This window comes from Pinus tabuliformis, chromosome 3_1 (genome assembly GCF_031772625.1).
Source record: "Pinus tabuliformis cultivar Carrire ecotype Pingquan chromosome 3_1, CPIR1, whole genome shotgun sequence".
Classification (NCBI taxonomy): Eukaryota; Viridiplantae; Streptophyta; class Pinopsida; order Pinales; family Pinaceae; genus Pinus; species Pinus tabuliformis.
This window is the reverse complement of record NC_142301.1, coordinates 710,031,697-710,044,059: the sequence shown is the minus strand read 5'-3', so window position 1 is coordinate 710,044,059 and position 12,363 is coordinate 710,031,697. Positions and strand designations below refer to the sequence as shown.

The 12,363-nt window shown below is 35.7% G+C and overlaps 4 non-coding genes across 4 annotated transcripts; 3 read left to right on the top strand and 1 right to left on the bottom strand.

Annotated features, from left to right (window-relative positions):
* The first annotated feature begins 3,356 nt into the window (after positions 1-3,356).
* TRNAQ-CUG (transfer RNA glutamine (anticodon CUG)) lies at positions 3,357-3,428 on the top strand. Its single transcript has one exon. It is a non-coding gene; the product is annotated as a tRNA-Gln (tRNA).
* A 231-nt stretch (positions 3,429-3,659) lies between these two features.
* Positions 3,660-3,732, top strand: TRNAE-CUC (transfer RNA glutamic acid (anticodon CUC)). Its single transcript has one exon. It is a non-coding gene; the product is annotated as a tRNA-Glu (tRNA).
* Positions 3,733-3,984: 252 nt separating this feature from the next.
* On the bottom strand, positions 3,985-4,056 carry TRNAG-UCC (transfer RNA glycine (anticodon UCC)). The gene has a single exon. It is a non-coding gene; the product is annotated as a tRNA-Gly (tRNA).
* Positions 4,057-4,421: 365 nt separating this feature from the next.
* LOC149189180 (U6 spliceosomal RNA) lies at positions 4,422-4,524 on the top strand. The gene has a single exon (XR_016256649.1). It is a non-coding gene; the product is annotated as a U6 spliceosomal RNA (small nuclear RNA).
* Positions 4,525-12,363: the final 7,839 nt, after the last annotated feature.

The window sequence follows — 12,363 nt, the reverse complement described above, 5'->3', positions numbered from 1 at the left end:
CCATACTTGTGGAAGCAACATGCTATATATGAGTCTAGACCTCATTTTGTGATTATTACTTTGGATAATAAGTTTTACAGGATACCAGAGGTAGCCCCGCCTACCGCCATCTCTTTGATCACTGAAAAGCAATGTTGTAAGATCATTTCCCAGACTAGGAAATTTGTTTTTCTTATGATTTTCTCCCAAGGGAAGAAGAAGGTTGTGGCCACGGCTTCCAAGCAGGGCTCCTTTTCACAGCAACAACAGATGGACAAGGTCGTGGAGGAGTACATGGATATTTTTGCCTCACCCACAGGGGTACCTCTGCACTGTCAAGTCAAACACTCCATCGATTTGAACCTAGGTGCGCCACTTCCCAATGGACCAATCTATAGACACTTTGTTATGGAGAACGATGAGATCAATAGGTAGATTTAGGAACTACTACATAAAGGGCACATTAGGCTAAGCTCATCACCCTATGGGAGCCAGATTGTATTGGTACAAAAGAAGGATGGGACCTAGAGGCTCTGTATTGACTATCGAGCGTTGAATAAGATCACTATCTAGAATAGGTACCCAATCTCTCAAATTGATGACCTTTTGGACCAGCTCAAGGGGGGGAATATTTCAGCAAGATTGACTTGAAGTCAAGTTATCACCAGGTGCCTATCGAACCCTCCGATGTGTGGAAGACTGCCTTCAAATCCAAGGAGGGCCAAGTTTTCGAATGGTTGTTCATGCCATTCAGATTGACGAACGCCCTTGCAACCCTCATGAGACTGATGGACGACATCTTGTGACCCTTCACCAATGCATTTGTGGTAGTATATTTAGATGACATATTGATCTTCAGCCAAAGTTGGAAAGAGCACCTCAACCATATTCGATAGGTCCTTTAAATCCTTCGGCAACACAAGTTGTGTGCTAACTTGGAGAAATCCACCTTTGGCCTGACCCAGGTTCAATATTTGTGGTACATCATTGATGAGCAAGGTGTACATGTGGACCCACCCAAGATACAAGTTATTTGGAATTGGCCAGCCCTAACCACTCTAACAGAGCTCCGCAATTTTTTGGGTCTTGCCAATTTCTACCATAGGTTCTTGTTGGGATTCTCTCATATCACTTGGTGTTTAAGTCAAGTCACCAAGGGCGGAGTGAAAGAAAATTTGTTTTGTGATCCAAGCTTAAAAAGGAACACAACAAATTAGAGATATAACCATAAACACTGAGATGCAACAGAAATAACACTTCCTTTCATTAATATCAAATAATGAGATATGCTTACAAACATAATGGAAATAAGATATCTCGGGCGATGGTAGCTTATCTCTAAGAAGAGATGTGGCGGCTACATGCCTCTGAACTAAGTTACATTGAGGCTCAAAGGCCTATTTATTATTGAGAAATAATGGAAAACACTAAACATCCAATAACCTAACCTTAGGAGATGAAGCGCCAAAATTGTGGGCCTCATTTGGCTAAATTGGTACATCAACTTCCCGGGGTCATAACTTTGGCATACGATCTCCATTTGGCTATCATAATGCCTCGTTTCAAAGATCTTTGTTTTCCCTAAAAATGTCGTTTAGGGCCTCAAAACAACTTCGGAAGTTTAGGACTCGAAAAACTGCCAAAAATAGTAAACTATGCTACAACTAAGGAAACCAAAAAACTAAAAGAGACAATGTTGGGGGTCCAAGTGGAATAGGTGGGTGGCCACCAACATCCACCTTGATCATTTTTCTTAGAAACCCAACAACGAGCGTTCTCCAAGGTGAAGAATTGCCTCTATTATGCACTAGTGCTCACATTACGAGACCTACAACAACCATTTCAGATTGAGGCTGATGCCTTTGACTATGCTATTGGTGTAGTTCTTGCTCAGCATGGGAATCCAGTGGCTTACCACAGTGAGACACTATCCAAAAGTACCCCACTTACGACAAAGAAATGTATTCCATCATGTAGGCCTGCCGTCAATGGAAGCATTACATTCTGGGGAAGGAAATGGTCATCCACATAGACCACCAACCTCTATAATTCATACAGACACAAGGGAAGTTTCAGAACAATCACCATCATAAATGGTCAACCTATCTGCAACAATTCTATTTGAACATTAATTATAAGAAGGGAAGCACCAATAATGTCGTTGATTGCCTCAAGTGAACCCCTACCCAATTTGAAAATAAATTTGAAACATTTGTTTCAAATTTGAAGATGTCTTCCAAAATGATCATATAAGGATTTCTTTAGGATTATTATAGATGTCTCTTAGGTTTTGCAGTTTTTTAAAATATGTTTTGAAAAAGAACTCGAAACATTTCATTTCGTTATACAACCGACATGTATGGTTTTTAGATATATTAATCATTATTAAGGGAGAAAATAAGAGTAGTTTATATTATTTGAAGTGAGACGAGGGGCTTTCATGTTCATTGGTCGTATTCTAAATTTGGTTCATATGTGCTTATAGTGAGAAGAAGCAAAGGAATATTTGGATCTAATGTTGAGAGTCTTATTGAAGGGTGCAATTTGATTAGGCCGTATAAATGAGTAGCACTAAGAAGTAGCCAATTTTGGGTATGAACAAACTACTCCCCTTTGAATTCAAAGGTTTTCATTCATTAATCATTGTGTAAATGACATGTACATTATTTAGTAAGAAAACACATTAAGAGAAGAATTTATGTTTCCTATGGTTCACATAGTACATTATATATATATATATATAATCGCATTTGAGTTACATGATTAATTGTTTGATAGTTGAGAAGAAGTTGAGTGAAGTGAAAAGTCAAGGTCTAGGTGCGTGACCTTATTTAAGATATCCATGAGCTTTGTTGACGAAGACCATCTTCAAAGAGGCACTCCATGAAAATGGGAGTTATTGGTAAAAGGGCCATCAACAAGGTGACAAGGAAAGATAAAAGCACGAGAGCAAACCGTACATCAGATGGGAAAGATAGAAGTGAGGAAAAAGCCTTTTTTGTGTGTATATTTTTGATGAACGAAATGGAAATCTAAGCCGAATGGCAAAATTTTGCGATAATATTGGGTTATGTTATTTATTGTGCACGATTACGATTACCATTATTATTGGGTGAAGGTTCCAAACCTTAATATGAGAGAGAGGCACTCGTTGGACAGAAGCGCATTTGGGATTTTTACAACGGTTAGTTCCACACGATTTTCAAAATTTGCGACACATGAATAGGAATGGGAATGGGAATAATTAAGTTTGTAAGATGTGTGGCCAAAGCACGCTTGTGAATCTGAGAAGTAGTGGTGCCATCAATATCAATTTCTGTTCATTGCAAAATTCGTATGGGGAATTGTTGGGATAATTTATGCTTGGCATTTCATGTGGTTCCATGGTCTAGTGGTGAGGACATTGGACTCTGAATCCAGTAACCCGAGTTCAAATCTCGGTGGAACCTCGTTGCTCTGTTTCACAACCAATGGTTGTGTTGTGTTTTTGTTTTTCTTTTTCTTTTAATGCGGTGCGAAATAAGATTTGAGCACTTTGTGTTTGTTTTTCTTTTTATGCGGTGCGGTAAGTCCATACTTCTCCTTTTTGGTAGATTGAGGCAACCTATTATTAGAGTAGAGTGAGTGATGGATGTGGCTCTGGGTTTCAGAGAAACGTCCATGCACAAAGCGATCACAGCTCCGTTGTAGTCTAGCTGGTTAGGATACTCGGCTCTCACCCGAGAGACCCGGGTTCGAGTCCCGGCAACGGAATTTTACATTGCGGGTTTTAAAAATGTTAATGTTTTTGTTTTTGTATGAGGGAGGACAGAGCTGGAATCGGATTGTTCCTTTTTCATCGCGGCAAAACCGTTTTTGTATGTATGAGGGAGGACAGAGCTGGAATCGGATTTTACTTTTTTCATTGTAACATCGCGGAGCGGAGATCTTCTGGGATTTAAATGTATGTATGTATTTGTATTGGAATCCAACCTAATACAAATTTAAAAAAAGGTCAAGGACCGATGCGTCTGCCGGGAGTCGAACCCGGGTCTATTGCTTGGAAGGCAATTATCCTAACCGTTGGACTACAAACGCTTTGCGGCAAACACCTGCGCCTGCTCACCTTCCGCACAAGGAAGGAAGGAAGCTCTAACCGTAACCGTTGGACCGCAAACGCTCTCGCTGTAACAATTATGGTAACCGTCTTGCAAACCACAAAATGTAAATGTGAGAGCGCATAGTTGATGATAATACTAAATTCCCCCTCAGATTCAAACCCCAAATCTCACGCAAACCAATGAATGAATAATATTATTGATTGGGAGTTAGACACAAACATCATCGGCATCGGCTTCTTGTTATTGGTGACACGTACATACAGAACGTTGCAATTTATTCCCACATGCGTAACGCGAAATACATTTAGCCTTTGGATAATGAAGTAGAGTGCAGTCTCTAGTGTCTCTTCGGAGACATCCGATAAAATTGGAACGATACAGAGAAGATTAGCATGGCCCCTGCGCAAGGATGACACGCACAAATCGAGAAATGGTCCAAATTTTTTATTATTTATTATTGTTCTTCTTTTATTTATTTATTAATTAATCACAGCTTTTATTTTTTTATTTATTATCGTTTCTCTTTTATTTATTAATTAATCACAGCTTTTTGTTCTTCTTTTATTTATTAATTAATCACAGCGTTTCTTTATTTATTATCGTTTTTCTTTTATTTATGAATTAATCACAGCTTTTCTTTATTTTTATTAATCACAGCGTTTTTTATTATCGTCTTTTATTTATTAATTAATCACAGCTTTTTAATATTCATTAACCCACTTTCTTTTTATTATCGTGTTTTATTTACTAATTAATCACAGCCTTTTAATATCCAGTGAAAATTGATACCACCTTTTTAATATTCACTAGTCACTTTAATTAATGCCCATTTTTCATATGCATGGAATTTCATGCCATTCACCACCCCTTGGCTCATTGCAAGGAATTATGATAACGGAAATGCGCTATGGTGTTTTATTAATTAATGACGCTTTTTAAGATTCATTCATCGAGTTAATTGGTGCCATTTTTTAATATTCATTAATCAACTTCATTAATGTCCATCTTTCATATGCATGCGCTGTCCATTTTGACCACTACTTGGCTCATCGCAAGGAACTATGATAGCTGAAATGTGCTACCAAAATATCCATGCTTTGCTCTCTATGAGGTACTTGGATATTTGAATGACGCATCCATTCCAAGGACGCATGTTTTGGTTGGGGACTCATTCAAGGCTCTCGAGTCTAAAAGGATTCAACAATATCTCATGCTACTCATTTTCCTTCTTCGACCATGGTCAAGGTGTTGTGACCCATCCTCAATGTCTAAGACCTTTTAATGGCATCCATGGGCCAACTATAATTCCAAAGAACCCCTAGAGAGGGCCTCTCTATGGCTTTTAAACCTAAGAGTCGACCTTTAGCGCCTAACGCTAATTAAACCTAAGAATCGACCTTTAGCGCCCAACACTAATTAAACCTAAGAATCGACCTTTAGCGCCCAACGCTAATTAAACCTAAGAATCGACCTTTAGCGCCCAACACTAATTAAACCTAAGAATCGACCTTTAGCGCTTAACGCTAATTAAACCTAAGGCCGAAGACTTGTTTTCCTCCTCTTACCATGGCACTTAAGCTCTATAAAGTTCATTTAGGGCTTAAGGCCCACTCTTGGTTCACAACTGACCTAGACATGCTGCAAATATCACACTCATCATCATCATCCTCATGAGCATCATCCACATCACCATCGTAATATTCATAAAATTTCTCATGATTATCATCATTATTGTCATCGTCGTCGTCGTCGTCGTCATCATCATTGTCATCGTCATTAATTTCTAGATTTCCTTTACCACAATGCAATTCTTGTACCCAACATCATAGATTATTCTATTGGCATACCTTTTGGAGAAAATCAAGAATAGGGGTTTTCTTGCTAGTACCCTTGATAATAATGATTTTTTGATACTCAAAGTGCACCTAGGATGCATGTATGAGCCTCCAACTCATGGTTAAAGGTTATGGTCAAAGTTGGCAACAATTTCCAAGAAATGATCTTTGAAGTTGATTTCTGTGCAAGGTGAATCTTAAAGGCTATAGAACATGGGTTTCTTGGTAGGATGCCCCAAATTGAGTAAGGTGAGGGCCATTTTTCAAAATAAGGCATGATTTGAGATTAATGGTTGGTTGTTTAATTAAGGTTTTCCTAGATTTCATGTTGTGCCCATATTTAAAATAAATAGGCAAATACAAATTATGCTCATATTAGCAAAATAGGCAAAATAAAATTGGCTTATGGTTAGAAATTAGGTTGTAATTTATTCTCAAGATACCTACTTGATTCATATTCTTTCAGATTGAGTAAATGGTATTTTGTAATTTCTTCCCAATTCAAAGATTGGGAAAATGAATTCAACATGCTCTTTTAGTTCAAAGAATTGAGCTCTATTATTCTGTAATTAGAGGTATGATATTTAATATATGACGTTGGTGGATTGCCGAAGACATTTCTCATTGGTTGTGACTTGATCTAATTTTCCTCCAAGCACGTTTCATAGGTCGGGAAGGAAACCTCAACCAGGTAACGTCCTATTGTTTTGTATTTTTTTACTTAAATTAGTTTCCAATTTTGATTTGGGTTTTATATTGTAGCATTTAGATCATCTTATTGTAGCACTTGATTTTAAATTAGTTTCCAATTTTGATTTGGGTTTTATATTGTAGCATTTAGATCATCTTATTGTAGCACTTGATTTTATATTTGTAGCTATACAGTTAGGTAAATTAAAGCATTTTATTTTTCCTTTTTTTTTCATATATTTAACCCTTAGACTCCTATATATAAAAAGGAGGTCTTGTCATTTGTATCATCCAAGAATTGTTCATTTGTGTAATGTAAAGGAGGTTGCCCCCTCGAAGAGGGTGAATTCTAAGGCGTTTATCTCTCTTTTCTATCTTTTTGTGAGGTGGTTACATAACAGATTATTGAAGGAAGCGTTAGTCACTAGTAAACATCACAGTCAACAAACCTCAATATGGAGAATTTAAATAGGGTTTGGTCCTATGCAATAGCTCACACAAATTCACATGCCTCCAATGATTTGCAGTTTGTATAATTTGGGTTAAATTCTAAAATTGCATGGGAATCCACTAAGGTTACCCAACATGATTTATTTTTATATGTATTGATAACTACTATGCCAAACACAGGGTATTCGTGGAATCCCCCTACTTGTAATATTCGCCATGTAAAAACTATATAAAGATCTGTCAATCTGATAAGTAACTATAGTATAATGTTTTAAATATATATTTTGATTGATCTAATTGCTAGGCACTTTTGCATTTTCTTATGTATTTTTGAGATAGATTAATAAAAATCCATTGTCCGTCTTTTTCGTGAGGTGAATTGGGTTTAATCCTGCATGTGATTTAGTTCCTTCTCAAGAAACGTGATGTTGGTTGAGAAGGGCCCAATAATTCAACCATGTTTCCCTTGTTTCATTAACTTTGTAATGTAGCTTGGTTTGTATCTCATTTATAGATCATGTATGTAACTCTTTCAATTTATACTTAAGTTGCATATCGATCCTTTTCTCTTTATCTAAATTGCATACTAATAATTTATAACTAGATTTTATTTGATTCCCTTTCCTTTCATTTATCATCAAAACTATAATTAGATATTCTTCAATTCATAACCCAACTTTTGTTCTAATACATTAACTCATAATTAGATTTGTGATTCAATTTTTTAGATGCATTGATGCTCTATTTTGGTTAATGCTTCTAATTTATTTACATTTGCAAAAGCAATATTGACCATTGAATGACATGGATAACATGTTGCAACTATTCATGGTTGCATGAACACCTTGTTCAATAATTGTGAAATATCATAACTTGTCAAGAAGGATCTTTGTGTTGACACCCCAGTGATCACGACATGTCTTAGAATTCCTTCCTTTCCTTGTATTTACATTGATGTTTGATAGAAGTGAGATTGCTTAGAAATTATGAGGCATGCCCTCTATAATGAGTATTTGGCATTCAACTAGAATAAAAATGCCGCTGCAAGGTATTAGGAATCATGGATGGGTCGAGGGTCCTTGTATATAGCCAGGTAATGGAGGGTTAACAAGAACCCCTAGCACTAAGCCTTACTTCTTTGTCTCAGGCATCATGGGCGACAACTCCTCAAATCATCACATATGACCTTTGTAGGGCATCAATCACCTATAAATTGTATAGGTTAGTTATGAATCAATAATGGGTCTTGAGGAATATACTAGGTCAAGGGATGAAAACAAGGGTGTTAAAAGCTAAATGAATCTTATTAAGCTCAAGTCGTATGAATAACACCTACAACCCATGAAGTTAATCAAGCTATAGCACGAGATGCATCCTCAAACCATTAGATGGGACTTTTATGGTGTCTCTTTAGCATATTATCAAAATTGGATACTTATATTGTTTTTCATCCATCTTGATGCACTCAAAGTGGAAAAAGTTGACGAATCTGCTTACAAGTCCATTTTTATCAACAGGATCCAGTTTAGCAAATTGGTGTCTGAAACCTTCCAGGAGTGTTTTGAGGCATTAAGCGATATTTTTTGGGGTAAAAATTTTCCACCCTTGGGTGTACCATTTCATATTCACACACATACACCTTTCCAACGACATTAGAATCACCTTAATTGAAGTCCATATGCAAAAGTTATGTCACTCAGAAGTTGACTTTCCTATTTTTGCCACAACAATTTGAGAGGATACCACATCAACCTCCATTATTCATTAAAAAGGGGTTATCCATGTGATCACGATGAAGACGGATCAAGAATATCCCATATGATAACTTTATTTAAGAGTTCAGGAAGTCAAACCTAACCACTAGTATGCTATCAGGATGTGGGCCACTGGGAGGAAAATGGGTTCCATTCTTTTCGAGTGTACTTTGTTCCATAAACGAGTATAGTAGCCGAGAGGGGTAGCGAGACAACACATAGAGAGGATTTGTGCATTGTAGTAGCCCATGGGCCACATACCTTACTTCTTTATACCTGTATCTATTTTCTATTTAGAGAAAGAAAGTAGAGCAACCTCACCTTCTAGTTGGGTTTTCTTTCAAAAGGGATTTCTAGGTTATATTTTGTGTCAATAATGGTTTTTTATTTTTTATTTTTCTATTCCATATTTTGTACATGATTATAATATGCATGCATACATAATTATGTTTCCTTCATGAATCAGTTTCTTGATATTTGATTATATTACAGAATGATTCATTTTCTTTACAAGTAGAATGATTCATGAGCTTTGATCCCACACACACTGTGCATGCATCTTGCAAGCTTACGAGCCTCGGGTTGGAATTTAAATGTAATGGAATTTATCTCATATAAATCACCTAACAATGAAGATGATAACAATGATAATAATCAATTAATAATGGAGAAAGTGAAGAATGTGATCACAATGATGAAAAATACCCATTGTTGTTATTTTTCTCATGATTATTGATCATTTTTTTCATTGTTATCAACATTATTGATGTTATTGTCAGGGCTCTAAACTGATTCTATTATCATTATTAGTCAACCCCTTTTTGACCCTATAAACTCTGCTCTTTTTTAAATATTATAATCTTTTCCACACCATTAATAGGAAAAATCGCACCTAAAGGGATACAAAGTAACTTGTTAACTATTTATTATTATTTCCAATGTTTTAATGATTTAAAAGGATTAATTAATATTATTTTGCACTAATGATGATTTTAATCCAAGCCTTGTAACCCACACAACATTCAATAATCCCCATCCATGGTTGATATGGTTGTGGACCTCCAAAGTAAGAAACAAAACATGGGTTTTCTTTCTGGCACCTTTAGGAAGCTCTTGTGTTCATTGGATCAACTCCAAGATTATTGAAGGAAAAATTAGTCACTAGTAAACATCACAGTCAACAAACCTCAATATGGACCATTTAAATAAGGTAATTGGTCCTATGCAATAGTTCACACAAATTCACATGCCTCCAACGATTTGCAGTTTGTGTAATTTGGGTTAAATTCTAAAATTGCATGGGAATCCACTAAGTTTACCCAACATGATTTATTTTTATATGTATTGATAATTACTATGCCAAACACAGGGTATTCATGGAATACACCTGCTTGTTACATTCGCCATGTAAAAACTATATGACTCAACCCCTGCATGTTGTAAAGATCCATCAGTCTAATAAGTAACTATAGTATAATGTTTTAAATATATATTTTGATTGATCTGATCACTAGGAACTTTTGCCTCGGTGTAGCCAAGGTTGATATACGAACAAATCAAATCGCTATATAAATGGTTATATGGAGCTGGACCTGATATATATATATATATATATATATATATATATATATATATATATATATATATATATATATATATATATATATATATAAGTGATAGCTGCATATTGAAACAAGAAAGAAACAAAGTAATATATCAGATTTGCAAAAGAAGCAAGTGTTAAAGTGTTTAAGATCTGGACCTGAAATATATATATATATTGCATTTTATAAAGTTCAGCGGGTCCACAATGTTATGGATGATTGGTTCCGCTAATAGCACCGATTGCGATTTGCGATTGCGGGCCAGACCTGAAACATATATACATTGTGTTTAAAAGTCCCGGCGAGTCCGCAAGGGAAAATTGTATAGGAGTACACTGTAGAATTTAGAAATATGGCCATAACATTCTGTATATCCTTAAAGAACCTAGATGTACTCCTCAAGTATCTAGGGGGTCCACATATCCATTTTCGAAAGAAAATTATGATGTTCAAGCACATATTCGTGGATGAGGCTTGTGTACATGAACAATAGTTGGAGAACAAAGGCTTGAAGAAAGGGAAATCAAGTGGATTGAATCAAAAGTAGCATCCAGATGAAGGATGGGAAGAAGAAATGGAAAGAGGGAAAATATAAAAACATGAGGGCCATATCACATCAGTGCAAAGATATCAACAACCACTTTAACATTGATAGACATATAGAGGAGAGTGTTGGAAGTTGCATCCATAGCTTAACTAGAAGAACAAAAAGAATGATAAGAAGAAGAAGAATCTCATGGCCATTGATTCAAGAAACCAAGTTTGAAGCAACTTGGATGTAGATGAGAATATTGTCTATAATTTAGTGTAAAAGGAGGTGAATTTGACTAGCCTTTAGCAATAGGAATAGAAGGAAATACCATGCTCTTACATATAAACATATAGGTTATAAATAGTAATATAATTTTTTTTTTGGCTCAAGATCGCAAAGAAATATCATTGCAGTAGAGCTGGTAAAAAAATTAGGATTGGAATTTCATGATCATCCAAGCCCATATCCATGGAAAATTTTAGGGGCTAATACTTGCAGGTGGGCTATTTTTCCATGAGTTAAAAAGAAAAGAAAAAAATCGCCAATTTCCACTTTTTTAAAGGTTCTCCCAAATTTAACAATATAAATTTATTTTACCTTAAAAATTGCCAACATTATATAGAAACTATATGTAAAATGATTATAAACCTGAATAATTTTACAAATATATCAAAAAACATTTTATAGTTTTCATATTAAGGCCTAGTGAGGTTCGCCAATGTTTTTAAACTTCAAGATAATTTACCATCCTTAAAATTTTCCCTACCCATATCGATTGGGATGGGTAAATAAGGATGCAGAGAAAAAGGTAACAAAAAATGCAAAATTAGTTTTGCTTCTAATTTTATTGATGAAATAGAACTATATGTAGTCCCTTGATGCATACAGAGTGGTATTTGAAAGTCCCTGCATGTACATGAGGGATGAAATATACATGCAGAGAGACAACCAATATTGACTCGTCAAAGATGGAAAATATTCACCATCAACGCGCATAAAGTCAAGTCAAAACTTTCACTAGGAAGTTCCAACTAAGATAAGAAACTCATCAGTTAAGGCAGAATTATGTCTTACTTTTTTTAAGAGAAAAATAGTTTGTAGAAGATTCAATAAGAGAAAATGAATCCATGGAGGGGTGTAATAAGAAATAAAAAAAGAAACTGGAAGAGTTTCTACATGCATACAAGGATGTGTTCCAAGAGCCTATAGGGATACCACTCAAGAGGGAAGTGGAGTACAAGATCCATCTATTGTTGGACTCCCCATAGCTAAACATTAGGTTGTAAATGAATTTTTTTATAGAAGCAAGTAACATGAAAAATCAATTGCAACAACTACTGGAACAAGGTGTCATTTGACCGAGTATATCACCATTTGGGTCACCCATCATAATTGTGCCGAAGAAGGATGGGACTTGGT